The sequence below is a fragment of the Aythya fuligula genome, chromosome 5 (genome assembly GCF_009819795.1).
Source record: "Aythya fuligula isolate bAytFul2 chromosome 5, bAytFul2.pri, whole genome shotgun sequence".
Taxonomy (NCBI): Eukaryota; Metazoa; Chordata; class Aves; order Anseriformes; family Anatidae; genus Aythya; species Aythya fuligula.
In genome coordinates, this window is record NC_045563.1 from 12,379,466 (window position 1) to 12,399,156 (window position 19,691).

Genomic DNA, 19,691 nt, shown 5'->3' on the forward strand with positions numbered 1-19,691 from the left:
CTGGTACTTTTAGAGTATCATTAGCTTATTGAACTATAATCACTGCTGTGCAAGCTTTTGTCTATCATGTGTTATAGAAGCACTTCAGCTTTGACCCTCTAACCCAAAATAAATAATGACCAATTTCAACAACAGTTGATTTTTCAACTCAGATAATTACAGGTTGAAGGCTGGAGCAGGGTGAGACTTGGAACCAGTGCACCTTGTTTTGGAAAAATTATTCCATACAACTTGGAAGTTAAAAAAAAAAAAAAATCTCATCCAACCACAATGATGTGTTTCAAACAGGAAAAACTAAAGATTTATACAAACACTGTTTAAACACCGCATGAATAGTTGGAACCAATTATACACTAAAAACTAATTATGATTTTGGACCGTATATCAGGAAGTGGAGTGATAGGACAAGGAGTAATGACTTTAAACTAAAAGAGGGTAGATTTAGATATTAGGAAGAAATTCTTCACTCCATGGGTGGTGAGGCACTGGCACAGGCTGCCTAGAGAAGCTGTGGGTGCCCCATCCCTGGAGGTGTTCCAGGCCAGGCTGGATGGGGCTTTGGGCAACCTGGGCTGGTGGGAGGTGTCCCTGGGGACATGAACTGGCTGGAACTGGGTGATCCTTAAGGTCCCTTCCAACCATGCTCTGATAGTGACGGTGATATCATAAAAGAGCAGACAAGGATCTCATTTTCACAACTGTATACCATAATCTTTCTGTAAATATGCTTTAAAATATGATGCTTTAAAAAATTAAATATATATAATAAAAACACTTTCAGGGAAGTGAGCCATGGAGAGAAGCACTATGCAACCCAGTGCTCCTTAGACATCATATGAATAGTAATGCCTGCCATCCAAGGGGAAACAAACTAAAAATAGAGAAGACATTGAATAACCAGAAAACCATGTATTTTTTATCATTTAGTTAAACTATAACCAAGGCACAGCGAAATACAGGGTGGTGTGAAAAAGCAGCTTAGTTTTTCATTTTCTTTAGCCTTATCCTGCCAGAGTTCAGAAACAGGTATGAAAAGATGACTGGAGGCTCACTGTTTGATTAAGTTCTTGCAGTAAAGGTCTTCAAGTAAGAGCAGATTTGTTCATCTCCCAGGGCACAACACTGCTTGATGACAGGCAGGTGGGTTGTTTGAGTGACACTGGGGGTCGGGCTGAACTGCAGTTGTAGCAGGAACCTCAGCGGGCTTTGGCATTAGAATCAAATTAGCCAGGGCTACAAGAGAGCACTGAAAAAAGGTGATTTGTTTTGATAGCTTACTTAAAACAACAGAGGATAATTATAAGCTGTTCTGAAGAATACACCTGTGACTGCGTTGTCACAGGGACAAAGGCCTCTGGCACCAGGTTTAGTCTCCCACCTCCCCTGGAACAAGCTGATATGTCCTGATGGAAGTTAATGCCATCCAACACCCACAGTTAATGGCAGTATGTCAGTCAGATGCATTTGCTTTCTATGTAAATTAAAGAGCCTCCAGACGACACCACACAGCACTAAACTGATTTGCAGAGTCCTTGCTGATGCTCCTCTTACAGAGATCAACACAAGAGCCAAATCTCTTTATGGCAGGAATTCCTGCTTGGGTGACTCTCTACTGAATGGTTGAAGACAGCTTTTTTTCAGAATTAAGTCTGTAAAAATACTGTTAAATCCTGGAAAATGGAAAGTATTACAGAATACACTGAGATACAAGGCATCATCACATTACAGATGTTTGGTTTTCCTCATCACTTATGAGAAGCATTTGTAGCATTGGGAAATGTAGATGCTCTAAAGACCCTGGGATTTCTCAGAGGCTTACATTTGGCTCCTGGGATATAGCAGGCACTGACTCAGCACCTGCTATAAGATCTGCTGACTCGAAGCAAACAGTCTGCACCACAGATGGGAATGGCTGTCTTCCAGAGCATGCATTTGCCTTAAATGTGCACACAGAAGAGGTATTCCCTCAGCACATTCCTGCCATTTAGATGCTGTAGAGACACTGCTGACTGGAACTTCTTTTTTCCCCTGATTTCCCTACAAACACAAACCACTCAACTCAGTTTTCGTCACCCAGCACAGACCCAGCCACAAGTGTAGCCTGGCCCACTGGTGGGGCACCATGCAGCAGCGGGCCAGAAGCCTTCCTATGACTGAAAGGCACCTCCCCTCACCTGCCATTCCAGCTTCCCATGTCACCAACAAAAGTACCTCATTGCCACATCTATCTCCAGCATACTGGGGCCGTTGCACTGTTTCCTGCTCTTTACATCCACATGTATCCACGTCCAAGAGAAGGGTACCATTCTGGCTGGTTTCTCCAGTTGGTACAGCCCAGACCAGCTTTGCACTGATTGTCTCAGGTTATCTTAGACTTGACTAATTCACAGGAATTTTAGCACAGATGTACAACATCAGCTGTGTCATCCTACTTTCTTTTTAAGCCTGTTCTCTTTTCAAGTGAAGTGATTACTGCTGCTCCTCCAAGCAATTTACACAACGTCAACACGCATCATTAGATTACTCAATTTTTTTTTTTTTAATTTTTTTTTGGAGGGAATTCAAGTATCTACATATTAACATCTTTACACAAAACAAAACTGATTAGCTTTTGTTATTTCTCCTTTGCATATCTATGCAACCCATTAGACAGAAAGAGGCCTGATACTCATATTTGCAATCTTCTGTTATGAGGCATATGTTTAATATTCCTCTTTGTAATATAGCTTGGTTACTATAAAATCATTTTGTTTGCCCTGTGGTGCTTCTGCACGTTGTCACAGGGACAATTTAATCTCTCTTCTGCTAAATGTTGAAAAGCAAGCTATTACAGAGTCGACCCAACAGAAAGTTATCAACAGAGATTTCATGAAGCCCTTTATCCTAAAGGGTACTGATTGATGATTTGCAAACCAAATGCATGTCTAGTCAGCAAAGCTGGCTTTGCATGTTCATATATGTTGTCCTAACACAATACACAGAGATCCAGCCAACCGGTGCGGATACACCCATAGCAGCCTTCACCACAGGTCCCAGAGTGATCAACTCCTTGATACTACAGAAACAAAAAATTAAGAAATACAACCTGACATTAAGCAGAATTAGATTCTCACTGCAATATGACATGCTTAGGGACTGTTACTTCACCATGAGGAAGTATTTCATTGTATTTACTTCACTATCACAGTAGAACTACAGAAAGAATAATTTAAAGATTAAAGGAGAACAACAAAATAATTTGCATTAGCTGTTGTTTTGATAATCCAGGCTTTGTACTTAAACAACCCAAGAATAGATTTATCACCAGTCTTATAAAGCAAATAAAAGAGTCCCTCATGTGCAAAGGACAGAGGGAGGAGGGGGAAATAATAAGTTGTTTTTTTTTTTGCTTCAACCTATTTGACATAGAAATGTAAATATAGAAAGTCCTTCAACATTCAGAACACTATCATTAAGTTAGACTAAGTCTTTGACATTCTCCAAATACTTTAAATTAAAAGCTGTTAGTTGTGAAAAACTTGTTTCCTCCAGGTCATTCTACAACTGAAAAATTACTATTGGGAAGTTTCCCCGGTGAAGTGTTAGCACTTCCACTACTGTCACTATTAGTTTCACATAACATGTTGGACCCTTCCACAATCTATTTTTATCAGCTTCCTGTCACTCATATTCTTGTCCATGTGTTCCCATTGCTTTTTTTAAATAATAACACCCCAAATAGTGCTCATCACTTCATTGAATATAACTGCAGGTACATGAAGGCATCTCCATTCCCTCCACACAATGCATACATAATTAGTTTAATTAATCTACATTACTTTCTAAATTTTAGTAGCTTCTCTTCCTGTTCTCAGAATTAGCTTTAAATTGATGCCTGAGATTTCAAACATCTGCTTTCCACATTATAAATGCTGTCATGAATTTAAAACTTAATAATAAAGCATTTTATGTACTTTACAGAAAAAAAAAAAAAAAAGGGAAGAAAAAGATAATTATGTAAAGTAGGTTATACATTATTGCCAGGATTTCAAGGGACACCTCATTCACACAGGAAATGCTCAAGTCTTCAGGCAAAGAGAACATCCAGTTTGTAAGTATAAGTCTAATTGACAATAGAGACTTTCCGTTAATTTAAGCTCTTTAAAAATATTATACACACACATGTGTACATGTGAAGTGTGCAGCTGCAAACAAGGAAACTATCACTGTTGAAGACAGATTTATTTTGGAAGGGAGAAGACTTAAAGGGAATCCTTTCACATTTCAACTAAATTTCTACATGAAAGGCAGAAAAGAAAGATGGAAGAGGGAAGCTGAGAATAGGAACATAGGGAGGATTTTCTAGGATCTAAGAGGTAGGGGTTTTTTTGGCTGCAGTTTAAGCTACCTTGTATTGTATGATGTTCTTTGCCAAGAAAAGCAGTTCTTACAGAGAACGACATACTGAGCATAGGCACTATGACTGGAAAAACCTTCTGGTATTATCATAAACCACATTTCTTTAGTTGAAGGTGTCAACACACCTTTGTAATACTTTATGATGGATCACTACACTGCCGGTCTAATTTTCTATTGCTTCTCTCCTCTTCTTCTACTAAGAGTTTAACTGCTTGCTTAAAAAAAAAAAAAAAAAAAAAAGTTTAACGAGTGTTAAACTCATTGTCCAAACGTAGCAAAGAGAATGAATCAACTGATTCTCCATGTAGCACTATGAGATGTAAAAAGAACAGAGGGGCTAAGCAAGAGTAACACTTTAAGAATGCATTAAGTAAAACCTACTTCTTATACTGCTAAATCTTTAGAAGCAAAACATTTTTCACAGTCAGTAAGAAATTCCAGAAATGTAAGTACTACCTTGAGTAATTATTGTTAATTAACTAGCAATGAGGCACTATTTCCAAATGTGACATTTAAAGTACATAATGTGATTGTGAATATTCACAAAGATAATTAAGTTCATCTGCTTCAAGTCCTTGATTTCAGCACATCTGAAAACACCTCTTAAACTATCATTAGACCTGTAATCAAGTATTTTGTTGCTCAGGAAAATTGGATACCTTTGCTTACCTGCTAATGTAGGGAATATGTGTTCAAATGCAAGTACATGGCTTTTGTTAAGAAACTCCTCTTCAGGCAAAAGCTGATAAAAACACTAATTTAGATTGTTTTCTCAGAAGAGATGGTTAAAAATAAGTTCCTCACACCATCAAATGGAAATGCAAATAAAAATAAAAATGATTGGGCTCCCCTAATTACACACACATTCATAAGACTGATGTGTGTGATAGTTGTTTGAAAATACTTGTCGTGAAGCCAGGAGTACACTACTGCGCATACTAAGGATACCATCCACATTAGGCTGTATATTTTCTTCTATTTTGTTTACAGCTGAGTCAAGGTCATTAGGAAAACATAAATTCAGTCAAACTACAGGGATGAAATATGATGTATAGCACAAGAATGTTAACATCAGATAGTGCATTGACATGATTCTATTGGTGAAGAAAGTCATAACTGTTACTGGCTTCAGAGAAGGAAGGAGCCTTTGAGCATCAACATTGATCTTGGCCATAATCAACACTTCCAGGAAGAAAACCTGAAAATAGGGGAAAAAAAAACTGACCCCAAGAACAGGGTGTCAGTAATGCCTTGACATTTTATCCTTTATTCTTCTAAGAGTAAAGAAAGCCTCCTTCCACTAGGAAAGAGATTAATGAATAATACACTCCAAGATGTAGAAGAAACATTTTGGCAGCATTCTAAAGTGCAATAGATTAAGTTTCCTCTATTGCTCATGAACTATTTGTCATAGAGGATTTAATCAGTCAAAATAACAGTGTGAATAATTGCATGTTTTAAGGACGTCCTATGGGTCTGTATCTCTCAATCCAGTTTTACTAACAATTTTATTCTATAACTGAAATGCCTGCCCTGACAAAAAATTTGCCAAGAATGATGTTTGCAGAGAAAATTGAAGTGAAAAGTTTCTTTAAGAAGTCTAGTGTTCTGAAAAAAAAAAACATTTAGTGCCAAGAAACGCCTGACCTTGTTCATTGTTGAAAAGATGGGTACCGCTGCTGCCTACATGAACAAACACACATTTGGTGTTCTGTTTCAAAGGTGCACCAGAAATGTCAGCAGTACCAACTGCCTGGAAAACAGACAAGATTATGAGATGCTCCATGCTGCAGGTCATTAAACCCTGCCTCTGCACTCTGCTTTTAACAGCAACCAGCTGTTTTTTTTGCTCAGGAGGGTGTCATCCTCCAAGAAAGCACTGGTTCTTTGCCCATCAGTGAAGGGACAACACCCCACCCAAAGCAGTGCATATAACTCAAATTCCCAATTCTGTACCTGAGAAGGGTTTCGTCAAGAGATCCAGTTGTTACCTATCCTCCCCAATATTTGTTTTCTTAAGCTGTAAATGGACTGAGAAAGCAAGAAAAGTCTCTGGACATTAACAACTGTGAGAATTATGACCATGTTGCCATACTCCTACTGAAGACACAAGTTCAGATAAAAGTGATCTTTGGCCAAAGTAGTCAACAAAATCACAACTGTAGTTCTCCAATAAGCAGTGCTAAAGGCACATTTCAGGAAGAAAAAAAAAAGCTCAACCTACTCAGGCTTATCCAGGAAAAGAAATGCAGTGAAGGAATAAGACTTTCTTAGATCACAAGGGTTCAGATCTTTCCTGCCCTTCTGCATTCTATGTAAGAACTCCAGAAGATATTGTTGAAATACTTGGTCAAAATTCAGTAACAGTCACTTTTGGAAAGTTGTGTGTGAACCACTTCCAGTCCCACACAAAGCGGTCAGCAGAATAAAGCCAGCAGCAGGAGGTTACGTTACACCATCACCAAGCAAATATTAGCCTGAAGCAAGTCAGGTCATCCAAGCAGGCACTAATGGAAGGCCGGCTGCTATGGTACACATCCTTAAAGCTCCTGAAGATTTTAATCCCCTCAGAGAAGCTGGGCGCTCTCCAAGGGGTATTGCTTTTTGGAACAATCCAGCTAGGAAATAGAAGGGATAAATAAGAAGCAAAACTGCATAACTATGGCAAGATAATATTTGACATTGCAGTGGAATAAATGTGTAAATTTCTGATACTCAAAACAGAAGTTACAGCAAATTAAGAGGAAAATAACATTTTAAAACATGTTTTTCACTATGGAAATTCATCTCCTCTACACAGATGGCATGACAGTATTGTACCATGCAGATCATAACCCAGCGTGCAGACTACACGTGCTACTTACTAGAATCATTTAAAAATCCACATCAAGTAATCTCTGAAGTAATATGGAAACTGATACTGAAGGAGCCTTGAGTCTAACACTAGGTATTAGGCACTCTGAATGAAACACCAGAAATTTTCAGCCGCAATATCAAACAAAAGTTGCAAGAACGGTTGAGGCAAAGCAGACCAAACAGTAAGATTCATACGATCAGACTTCATGTGATATTTTAATTATCTGTGCCAAACAATCTGTTTTAGCTAGATTACACTATTTGCAGAAAAAGGGGTATTCTTACCAAATGCTGAAAAAGGCAGGAAGCCAAGAAAAAAGCACCACAAGCTAGAGATTTTTTTTGTTGTTTCCCCTCTGAAAACAGGCAAACTTTACATTACAAAGCTCACATAAAAGGCAGTCTGTAAATAAGTAGCTAAAGGATACTTAAAATCATTGCTTTATCAGAGAATCTGCCTTTCACAACGAAGTATTTCTGCCACTGACTGCCATCTTTTAACATAGTTTGTTCTTTACTGTGCAGAAGGATTCTGAGATAATCACTCCTGAATTGAACCACAGATTCTCCATAAATTATTAACCTTATGGAAGATACTTATACAGATTAATTTTTCACCAAAAAACAATATAGCATTTATACATCTGTGCTGGGCAGACAGCACAACAGAAGTAACTTCCCCTCACACACCAAAACAAAGCGAAGAATTCGCACCTATTCTGCAGTTACCCTTTAAGTGGTTTGTGACTAATCATCAATATGGCTAACCCTGTAGATGCATCTCAAATGGTAAGTTCCTGGAAGATGAAAAAAAGCAGAAGTTACAATATATTCATAAATCAGTTCATGATTTAAGCTATGGTTTGTTGTACAATATGAAAAGTGGGAAATATTTTGGCAGAAGGAGAAGCCAAGTACAACAAAAGCACTTAAATCCCCATCCCCAACTGAATACCACATATACTAAATTTCTGGCTTGAGAAAGAATACAAAATTCACTTCAGATAAATAAACTACTTTATACACAATATTAGGCATATTTGGAATGACATGGTTAAAGCAGACCATTTGATGCACGTAAATGAAGTAGTACAAGGGAAATTAATATATAATGACAAGTAACTTTTATAGGTGACTTCAGAACACCAAATTTTCTATTGCTGTACTGTATAGGAGAAGAATAACATGGCATGCATTTGGCTGTTTCTCATCAATGTCACAGTAATAACAGCACATTAAGAATGATAACAGATTCAAAATACCTAAAAGCACAGTCACAGTAGTGGTCACTAGCAGTTAATAATTGTGCCCAAAACACTTAAGCAATCAATATCTTGCCAGCAGGCAAAGGAGAACAACTCCAGGAGAAGAGTACATGTATTATAACTCCCCAGGAGATGATTAGCTAAATTGCTATAGCCATTTATTAAATAATCTGATTTTCCTTTCACCTCAATGTATCATATTCATTAGCATCAATCACTTCCAAGTCACATACATCTATGCTCTATTAAAAGTGAGGATTCCTTGTAAGTGTTAAAACACCTCAATTTCAGACTTAGAGTGCTTCAGAGGCAAATTGTACATCGTGGTAAGCATCCTCAATTCCTACAGGGTAATTAAGGCCTGGATAGATACATTCAAAGACTTACTTGCACCCCGCAGATTTTGTACATCCATTACTGGAGTAAGAAATGATGCTCTATTCAGAGAATAAGTACAGTCTTAGCAACTACACTACCAGCTTCTGAAACACTGCATATCTATTTGCTGTTGACATGTGAGCTATTTCAGAAAACAGAGGGAGAAAACTGCCATTTACCAACCCTTTGGGGGAGTTGTTTGTTTTTACATTAATAGTCACTGTTTAACTGAAGCTTAAGTTCAAAACATACCTGTTTGGACTGTATTCCTATATTATGCTACTGTGTTTATATTAAACTTGTGATTCACCAAAGGGCACTCTACAGCTTTTTATACAGCTACATATATCAATATGATCAGATAACCATCTTTTTTTATAAACGCAGTCAATAAAACAATTAAGCACAAACACAGAAACCTAAAAGAAGCAATTTAAGCTGTCTCCTTCTTGCACATGATCCACTGGGAGAAGATGACACAGCAGGGACAACAGCTAGTGGCCAAACTCTGCCAAACCTAAATATCAGATGAAAGGCAGCTGTTATACAGCACAGTCTTGCCAGATACTGCTAACAGTGCACATGCTTAGTGTATTTCTACAATAGCACATAATAATTGCATTGCTATTATACACATAATAATTGCATTGCTACAACAGTTCTAAAAATAATGTTGTGCTTGAGTACAAATCTCTACCCGTGAAAAATAGCCTAATCCCAATTCATGAGCAAATTCTGTCCCATCACCAACATAAACTGGTTGACTCTCTTATTTCAAGAAGCAGTTGCTTCATCCTTATTGCTCATATTGATTTGAAGTAATATCTAACTATGAGGGACAGCGTACAGATAATGATTTAAAATAACCATCTGAAAGCCAACTTCCACCATATATCAGTTGGCTTGCTCAAGTCACTTTTTCATTACAACTATTATTTTTTTCAGTAACAAAAGCCAGCTGCACCCAATGGTATACCCCAAATCCATCACACAGAAGCAAGATTTCAGAAGAAACTATGAATAACAAGTCCTACTTACAGCCAGGTTGACTACAAGAGTTCAGACACCACAATACATGGAAAAGGTTAAATAAAATACAAAACAAATCATTTGTGTATGCAAGCAATTACACAAAAGTCTTCCAGATAATGCTTGTTGATTAAGCTGGTATCACAAACACCAAGCTGGAGCAGAAAGCAGCTAGAAGCTCAGAAGCTCCAGAAAAAGCAAAAAGGAAATAAGCAAGAAATATCATCAAGAGAGTAAGAAGACATGAAAAGTCTGGTTAGGGAGTCTGACAGAGTCACCGAAAAGAAAGTGAACAGACAAGAAAGCAAGGAAATAAGTCATCACAAATATACAAGCTAGTAACGCACATCACCTTATCATGCTGATTCCTCTCTAAATTAATGTCCTTACATTAGCCACTTATTTCTCCTCACAAATACAAAAACATTGTTTAAAAAATGTAGAGTTCTCAAATTTAAATGTTTACTCAAAACTGTTAGAGAAATTTCCTTATGAGAAAGTAAGCACTTTTGGGAGGACTTTTTCAATTATCTGTATATGAGACGATTAAGCTGTAGGACTATAATAGCCTTATAGATTTACCTGCTTATAGTTTGTAGTTACAAATTACATTTTTCCCTGAGCAGCTCCAGGCCAGTTCTATATATAGCATGCAGAAACCTCAATAACCAGTCAGTAACACCGCTAACTAAATCTGCAGCAAGCTATTTCTCCACCAACAACCTTAAGCGTATCATTAAGGAAGACATATTGCTCACATGGCAAAATTACATTCTAGCCACTAATCGCAACATTTGCAATAAGAAAAATTATTTTAGTGAAGAAATGTTAATCTAGAAAAAGGCAACAAGCCTAGAGAACAGGATAAATTCAAAAATCTTATTTTATAAAGCAAGCTGGCACATATACACAGCTGGCACATGTACAACATACAAGCACATGCAGTCTTCGTTATTTGTCATTCTCTCCCACACCACTTATCTTTAATCTATTAGCCAATTGAAACATTTAAGAAAGGTAGAAAGTTTCTATAATTGCATTTTAGATACGTCCTGGGATTAAAAACAGTAGCTGGGTATAAAGTTAAAAAATAAATAAGTCTGCACGTTCCATCATGCATGTACTGGAAGACAAATCAAACAGTTCCAGACCAGCCACAAAATGCATTTCTCTTTGAAGATGGAGGATTAATGCAATGAAACATGATGTGTGTGATAGAAGATGGTAAGTCATTAGTTCCACAGTAGTGAAGCAAGATCTCTAAAGAACAAAGTTTTCATTAATGTTTCTTTTTCCCTTTAATTTAAAGGGAATCTATAACTAACACTTGTCTTTATAGCATAAATATATAAGACTGCCATTAAAGTTCTATTGGGCTTCATCTAAAAATCAAAAGGTAACAACCTTTGGTACATTTACTGATATTATAAGCTTAAAGACGCAGCAATTTTACACATGCTAAAAATAAAGTCTTTTAAAAAGGAAAAAAAAAAAAAAAGAGAGAGACAAGAACAAAAATATATTATAAGTAATAGAAACTTCAGGCAAATTGCCTCTGCTCCTGATGCTGGATAAATCCAACACAAGTAATCTCTCTATAGAACCTGAAAAAAGTAGAGCAAAGCTTCTCAAAGATCTGTTTCCTTGACAACATTCACAGACCAACAGAGGTAGGGAATCCAAGTCATAAGATATCTTGTAGGTTTGTTAGCAGATTTCTTTAATATATATATAGCAGTATGTACAAGGCATCTATAAAGCAAGACTTCTAGAAAAGAAGCAAACTTACACTGGTGTTATTTATATAAAGAGTATTTATATTAAACAGTAGAAACATTTGGAATTTCTATACCAGTGATAAGGTTGATACTCCCACAATGCATTAAAGCAACTTGAGAACATAAAACTATCCTACCTCTGTTTTGTCCAAGCTCCAAAAATCATTTCAACCAGGAATATTACTGAAGCATCTGGAAGGGAGATAACACCACAATATGCTTTTCCCATCTCAGATGATGTTCTGCTCCATAGAGCTGTCCACAGAGATCCGACATGTAATTGAAGGGCTTAATTTATGACATTATCAGTTAAGCTTCATTAGGGACACTGCTCCGTTGCCATCTCTGTCACCAACATTTTCCTCTGCTAATGGGTTGGCTATGCTGGGAGGAGGACAGGGTTGCTTACTTGTCTGCTAAAGCCCACATAAGAGAGAAACAGTAAACAGTTAGAAGAGCTCTTAGCAGAAAAGAAGTGCAAAGCTCAGCAATTCAGAACAGACAGGTTTCTAAGAAAAAGGCAAACATTTAATATTTTTGATATTTCTGTAACTAATGAGTGACCAAAAACATCCTTCTATATAACATGAAGAAACAGAATCTCTTCTTCCATGACATTTTAAGGATATTCAATAGTCATACTCCATCCTTTTGGATTCCTGGAGAAAGAACGGCTTGTGAAATAGCACTGACCCAAGAGCCATATCTCTGGTGCATCTCACCTATTGTCACTTCACTCAATCTCAACCAAATTTCAGAGTTCTGAGAAGGACTTCATTGCCCCTCAAGGTTTAATCAAACTGAGCAGCTGAATAAAAAAAAAAAAAAAATGAAAGACATGGCAGAAGCCCTGAAGGACAGAGAAGTTGAAGAAAATCCACAGCTAGCCAGCCTCAAGACACAGCCAGACTCCGTTAGTTCTACTGCTTTCAGAAGACCTTTATTTTCTGAACTTTTCTTTAAGTAATTCCCACTTCTTCTGGAAAACACAGGTGTGTTAGCTGTACCATGAAGCATCATTCTTCCCCTGCTCGTCTTCCCCAAAGCTACATCTTCAAACCTCACTGAGAGGTCTCACTGAGAGACCACTTCCAGCATGAAGTACTCCTCTAGTATTCCTCACAGAAACTCTAATTCAGGAGGCATTTCCAAGTGTGAAGTTGTGGTGGTTTTACCTAGCTAGGCAGCTGATCACTGCCACAACTACTCCCTCTCCTCAGAAGAAGAAGGGAAGAAGAAAAGTTAAAAACAACTCATGGGTTGAGATAAGGATAATTTAATTAAATGAATAAAATATTATTAAGGGAAAATTATGGTTAATTAAATAATGTAACTAAAGGAAAAAGGAAAAAAAAAAAAAAAGCAAAGGCCATGTGGAAACGCAGAGGAAATAAATTACTCCCTACTTCTCACCAACAAGTGATGCTTGACGACGTCCTTGAAGCAGGGCCTCAATGCACATAGCTGGTGTTCGAGAGGACAGACGTTTTCACAACGAGAGCCCACCCCTCCCCTTTTCTTCCTTTTCCCACCTTTTGTTGCTGAGTGTGACACCATATGGCACAGAATATCCCTTTGGCTGGCTTAGGTCAGCTGCCTCGGTGATGTTCCCTCCTCACCTCTTGCCTGCCCCCATCCTGCTGGCTCTGGGGGAATTAGAAAAAGTCCTGATACTGTGCCAGTATTCCTCAGCTTTGGGCAAAACACTGGTGTGAAACCAATGCTGTTCTAGCTACACCTGCAGAGCATAGCATTGTATGGGCCACAGCAGGGAAAGTTAACTCCATCCCAGCCAGACCCAGTGCAGAAGTAAAACAAATGCCCTTAAAAACTGAAAACGTAACCCAGAAGCTGAGATATTCACTGCTTTTTGGCCTTTTTTGTTTAAACAAACAAAAATACCAATTTCTGTGCAAGCATTAGGATAAATTCCTGTCTAAAGGAGTACTGAATTTAGTTCTTGTTAACGAAAAAGGAAAGAAAACAGTGGCCTACCAAACAGTGTAAATATCAGGATGCTGCTGTTCATACTCAAAAGAAACACACTCCTTTGAAAAATCCTTTGAGGCACAAGAGTGTGTCAACTACTAAGAACATCATAAAAACTATATAAGTCATCTCCAGCTGTGGATTCTGAGAAAGTGAACAAAGGCATTACAAGGATTTCCGTTTCCTTGACAACAGCATTGCTGGAAACAAGAAAATAATTAAAAAAATAAATCTCCGTGTAACAACGATCTCCAAACGTATCTAGATATTAACACACCAAAACATGTAACAACCCCACCAAGATTTTTGTGATGAAGAGACCAAAATCCACCACCCTCCCGAGTTGTTCTTTATCAACTTGCATTAATGGCTTTTGCAGAGCAGTTGGTTAAGAGCTGGCTCTTACCTCCTGACCTGTATTATCACCCAGACAGAATCACAGACAGAAGCTTTTGTTCATGGTCAAGCACACTCCTTCCTGCATAATGTCCCTTTTCTTATAAAATAAGCGTTATGGGCAAAAATTATATGAAATAATTTCCTTAGAAAAATACCAAGGTATATTGACAAAGGCTTTCAGCACTCAAGAAACTAGTATTACCATACACACATGTACCAAATAAATGTACTTTCATCCTAATAATCAGCGAGCTCAAAATCCTTGGGAAAAAAAAAATATACATCGTTCTAAATAGAAAAGGGAACAAGGCACCATTAAGAAAAGTCAGGCTATTCTGAAATACTGAAGCTATTTAGTCACCTCTTCAACAAGAGAATGACAATGCCTTTTTCCACACACCTAGGTAAGCAGTACAGTCTCCAAAATGAGTTTCTTTTGCCTCTTCCAAGATAATGGGAAGAACATCGTGTTACTTTTACAATACAGTATTAGAAGTGTACTGACATTGAACAGATCACTTTGAAAGTTCTTTCAATTAAAGTGTAATGCGTGCATTTAAGAGAAAGTCTCCCCAAATTCTCATTTTGTGCATCAGCTACAGTTAAAGGAGCATTGTCACAGATTTTTAAATCAATCTAAAAATCAGAATGCTTGGGGTACTAGCAGCATGGTATCTAACCCTGCTCCGTGAACAGCTTGAATCTAGCCTAGTGGTGACAAGGCTATAACCATCTGACAGCTACGTGAGTTTATAGGATGCAAGCTGGCAGCCTAAATTCAGTCGCCTTATTAACAGACGGGCATGTAGCAGAACAATGAGGAACAGTACCTATACTGGCTTCTTCCAATGAATTGCTTGCAGAAATTTTGAAAACAAATGTCAGAACATGGTTAACAGTAATGTCTAGAAAATCTCTATTGCCATCATGAGTGTCACACACATCATATGGATGAATAGGGCTATCATGTTCCACTGCTTCCAGCCTGCTACAGCAGGATCAAGAATAACAAATTAATGGAATATACTACTATGCCATCTTTGTCCTGCAGAACACACTACCACAAAAGAATAAAAGATTTTGAAAATCTGGGGGAAAAAAAAAAAAAAAAAAACGCTGCTTATATTATTGTTTTATTCACTCCAGAAAGCAAAATCCATACATTAGATTTGACCAGTATAAGTTATATAACACTATAACACCTCGGAGCTAGCACCCTTAGACAAGATAGTCTCATAAGAGCAGAGAAGTATCTGGCAGAGATCTACTGAGTTAGGAAATTACAAAGATTAAATGCTTTGGAGCTCAGAAATCCCCTAACTTTCAAATGAGCACTGGCTAGAGGAGGACTTGAAGGTACCATAAATCTTTGCCAAGCTCATTTTCTCTCGGCATCTACCTACTGACCCTACTAGAGACTGACTGCTGGGCAAGACCCTGCTACTTAAGACAAATTGCTGTATTCAATGACAACCTGTGATTTAGGATTTTATATTTAGGGTTCTAAACCAGAAATAACTAAATAGGGTCGATTTTCAGAAAGTTCTTAACATCCACACTACAAAACTTAGGTACCTTTAATAACTGTGTTGAGTCTCAAAATTTATACAAAAATTACTAGCCAAGATATTAAAATCACAACCTCTATGTTTAAGTTAACAAAACCAAAAGTGGCAGTAGCATCCTAAATTTCAGTTAGAGCAGTTTTTGAAACAAAGGGAAAAAGTATTATCCCAAGAATCGAATCAGTCTAGACAAACATCAAGACAATCAAGTTTAGAATCCTTAAAATACATACTTAAACTAGAAACAAGCTGCTGAAAGTTCAGTTAGAATGCATTAGCAAAGAAGAGCACTACCACGCTCATTTGAATCACTGCTTCCAACCTAGGTAGCTGGCAAGAGAGGCAGGAAGCCTATCAGCTTCCCGTTTGAAAGGGGAAGCTCACAATTCAAAGAAAATTGAAGATAAAGGACTACTGCCAAAGCCTAAATATAACTTTATTTTCCATTCCCTACAAATTTAAAGCATGAAGATTTCTCCTAAATCTTCTGGATTGGAAGAATAGTGGGTAATTAACCTACAATACCTATAGCTTCCCATGTGAAGTTGCATCTTACTCTCAAGTCCCTATGAAGTTTACTTGTATCTTTAGCAACACATGCATAAACTTTAAATGTAACGTCTTTCAACACACACAATGGAGGCAAACACTAAAATCTCCCACTCTTTAAAAGAATAATTACCATCCCTTAGAAGTTACCATCCCCAAGATACTGAAGGGCCCCATCTGCTGGTAGGAGTTTTACTCTGGAGTATTACACCACTGAGCTGATACCTGATTTTTTCCAACAGTACCGTTTGATAACTGTTTCGTTGGATTGTTTTCTTAAATGCAGCCATACACACCGAAAAAGAAAAATCATTAAGAACAAACACGTATTATGGAAAAACAAAATCCTATGAAGCATTCCTTCCTAAATATGTAAGACATTTACACAAAGCACTCCAGATGATGTTACCCAACACTAGCTTATTCTTCAGTCAACAGACTGAAAACATCAATTCAATTTTTGCAAACATTGTACTATGACTTACAGCGATTCATAAAGAAGATGGTAAAGTGCACACTAGTTAAACTTGGCAAACATAAAGGGAAGACTTATCTTGCCAGATTTAAACAGGATACGTACATAATACAAAAAAACATAATCAGTTCCATTTATATATTTCAGATATATCCCCGTGTGATAAGGAACATAAAATATACAATAATTATTTATTCATAATAGCTTAGATGGGAATAAAGAAATTAAGATTTCTAAATTAAGACAGAAATACTTGGGTTTAGCTTTCTTCTCTATGTTAAAAAAAAAAGTTCTTAGTTTGTGATTAAAAATTTAAGAGAAGAATATTTAAACATAGAAGAACATAAAAGATGCAAAACTGTTTGGCTAAGTAATACAAAAATTGCTTATGACTATAGTTTAGTTTTGATTAAATGAAAAGATCTATGAGCACCACAGTCTGATCTGCTTAGACAGAACTCTCAGTTCTGAGAAATCTCCACTGATATTGGACTGATATCTTCAAACTATAAATAGCATGCTGTATAGGCTGAAGTTAAGGACTGAATCCAAGATACTTACACAAAAATATTATTTTTCAGTTATTCACATGATTAACTGGAAGCACAAAGTTTTATGGTTCTGGATTACCTACTTGTCTCAATTGTATGAGGACTTTAGGCTTTTAACTGTTGAGTCTATCCAAATCAGACGCTCAAATACTGCAGACATCCTGAGTATCTGTTACCATGGATGTTCCCATTAAAAGGAAAAAAGAACAAGCTTCCACTGCCTGCATTTAAACTATTAATTCCAAGCAGGTGTTTTTGGAAAAAAAAGAACAAAAGGAAAAGCTGAAGGAAGGTACGTGATTGAAAAAATAAATAAATAAAATAGCACATTTACATCTGTGTTTTCAATTGCTTGTTTTATGCTTACACCAGAAAATGGACAACTCCAGGCAATGGCAGACAGCCAAAAAAATTCCCAGAAGAGAAACCACTGCTGTCGGAGTCATTAGAGATTTATGGGCTCATGACCCTTGAAAGTTGGAGAAATTAGTTCCATAACATCCAGACAATGTTTAATCTAACTGTGCCCTCTACTGGCTCGAAAGGTATTTGTATAAAGGCACAAACTTCAAAGATGCTACTGCTCCTACCTTAAATCTTTAATCTCAGTAAGAAACAGCAGTAAGAAGCATTTCTTTCTAGGTATTTCTCTACAGCTTACCTTTCAAAATACTGAGATGCATTTTAATAGGCTTCATAACAGTTATGTTGTCACTTTACTGATGTTTTAGATTCCCATACTCTGAAGTGTGGTGAATATCACCACATTGCATTTACACTTAATTTCCACAGTTTGGGGCACCTGAAGTAAATAGATTCCTTCAAATAACAGCTTTACTGTTAAAGACTGCCTCCAAACAGAGGTGGAAATATTGTTTTAGTAAATACAAGAATAAACCTTTCTTCCTGTTTACAAAATAAAAACCAGACAGGCTATTACTCACTTTTTTTTTTTTTTTTTAATAATTTTACATAGCAATGACAACTTTCATTTATATTGTTTTACCAAGTTTAGTACATCTATAATTACTTTCACTCATCACTGAAATAAGGCTCTGGGATGGTGAACAAGCAGTATCTTAAAACGTCATACACGTGCTTAGTCAAATTGAGACATATTGAAATAAAAAAGTACATATAATTTTGTGCAACCCAAATATACAATGCAGCTTGCCAAAAACATCCAACAGCGCTTTTTGCATATCATATTTTCTGTCTAAGGTTGTTCTTCAGATAGCAATCAAGCTTTAACCTATTCAGTATATAAAGGAAGACTTGCAAAGAAAAACAAGTGTACTTTTTTCTTCTGTTTCATCTTTATGAAAAAGATGGACAAAAATACTTTGGAAAGAATTACCTTACAGGTAAAAGTATTCAAAATTCACTAATATGACAGGTTATGCTTGCTAGAAGTGAAATTAAGAGAATAAGAGTTTGAAAAGATAAGCAATTGAGAGGAGGAAGTTTTATTCATACTATAGGATTTTCTTTTCTGTGAACATCAGTGCTTTAAAAGACGTTAAAGAGGGAAAGAAAAAAAAAGAGCTATGTCTGAGATTCGAGAACACCACTGCTTCAGAGATGTGAAGTCAGTACTTATTTCACAGGGCCCCATGGCAAAACTGAGAGAAGGGAAAAGAAAAGAAACATCACTAAGATAAGAAGAATCATATAGAAGACAAACTAAATGAAACTCAATTCTTTAGTACAAAAATAAAACATCAAAAGGGCAAAGAAAAATCAACTTTAGTGAGAATTTATTGTGGTTGGAGTATCAGAATGGCATACCAATATCAAATCAGAATTCAAATTACATTTTAAAGTTCCCTCCTCTATTTATTTTTTTTAGAAATATGCTAATACAAAGGCTGTTCTGCCAGCCTCTAAGCATTAAGATTCACTTAAAGCCCTAAATTTGAGAAGAAAGTTTTAGGGAACAGCATGGAGCTGTGACAGAGGAGGGTCAGGCTGGGTGTTAGGAAAAGGGTCTGCACCCAGAGGGTGGTCAGGCACTGGGACAGGCTCCCCAAGGCAGTGGTCACAGCACCAAGCCTGATGGAGCTTAAGAAGCATTTGGACAGCACTCTCAGACACAGTGGCTGATTTTTTGTCCTTTTTGGAACCAGGAGTTCGACCCAATGATTCCTTGTGGGTCCCTTCCAACTCAGGATACCCTATGATTATGCACGACTTACTGGATTGACTAAGTTAACAAAGAACTGAAACCAAATCACTGAAGTCAGAAGGAAAATACACTGTAAGTATTGAGTAGTTAACCCCTAAAACAAATTTAAAATGGAAAGACTCCTTAGGTCATGAGAGGACACCTTTCTGTGATGTAAAACATCATTGTATTTCAGAGGAAAGATGCACAAGACCCAGCATAGCACCTGCAGCTGTAGTTACTTGGGCCTGGCAAAGTGCTGGCAGTCAGCTGTTCAGTGACTGAAGGCAGAGCC

At 37.1% G+C, this 19,691-nt stretch overlaps 1 protein-coding gene across 2 annotated transcripts in view; it reads right to left on the reverse strand.

Annotated features, from left to right (window-relative positions):
- The window catches only part of WDR25 (WD repeat domain 25), a 66,298-nt gene that overhangs the window by 43,530 nt on the left and 3,077 nt on the right, over positions 1 to 19,691 (reverse strand). The gene's annotated exons all lie outside the window — the stretch shown is intronic.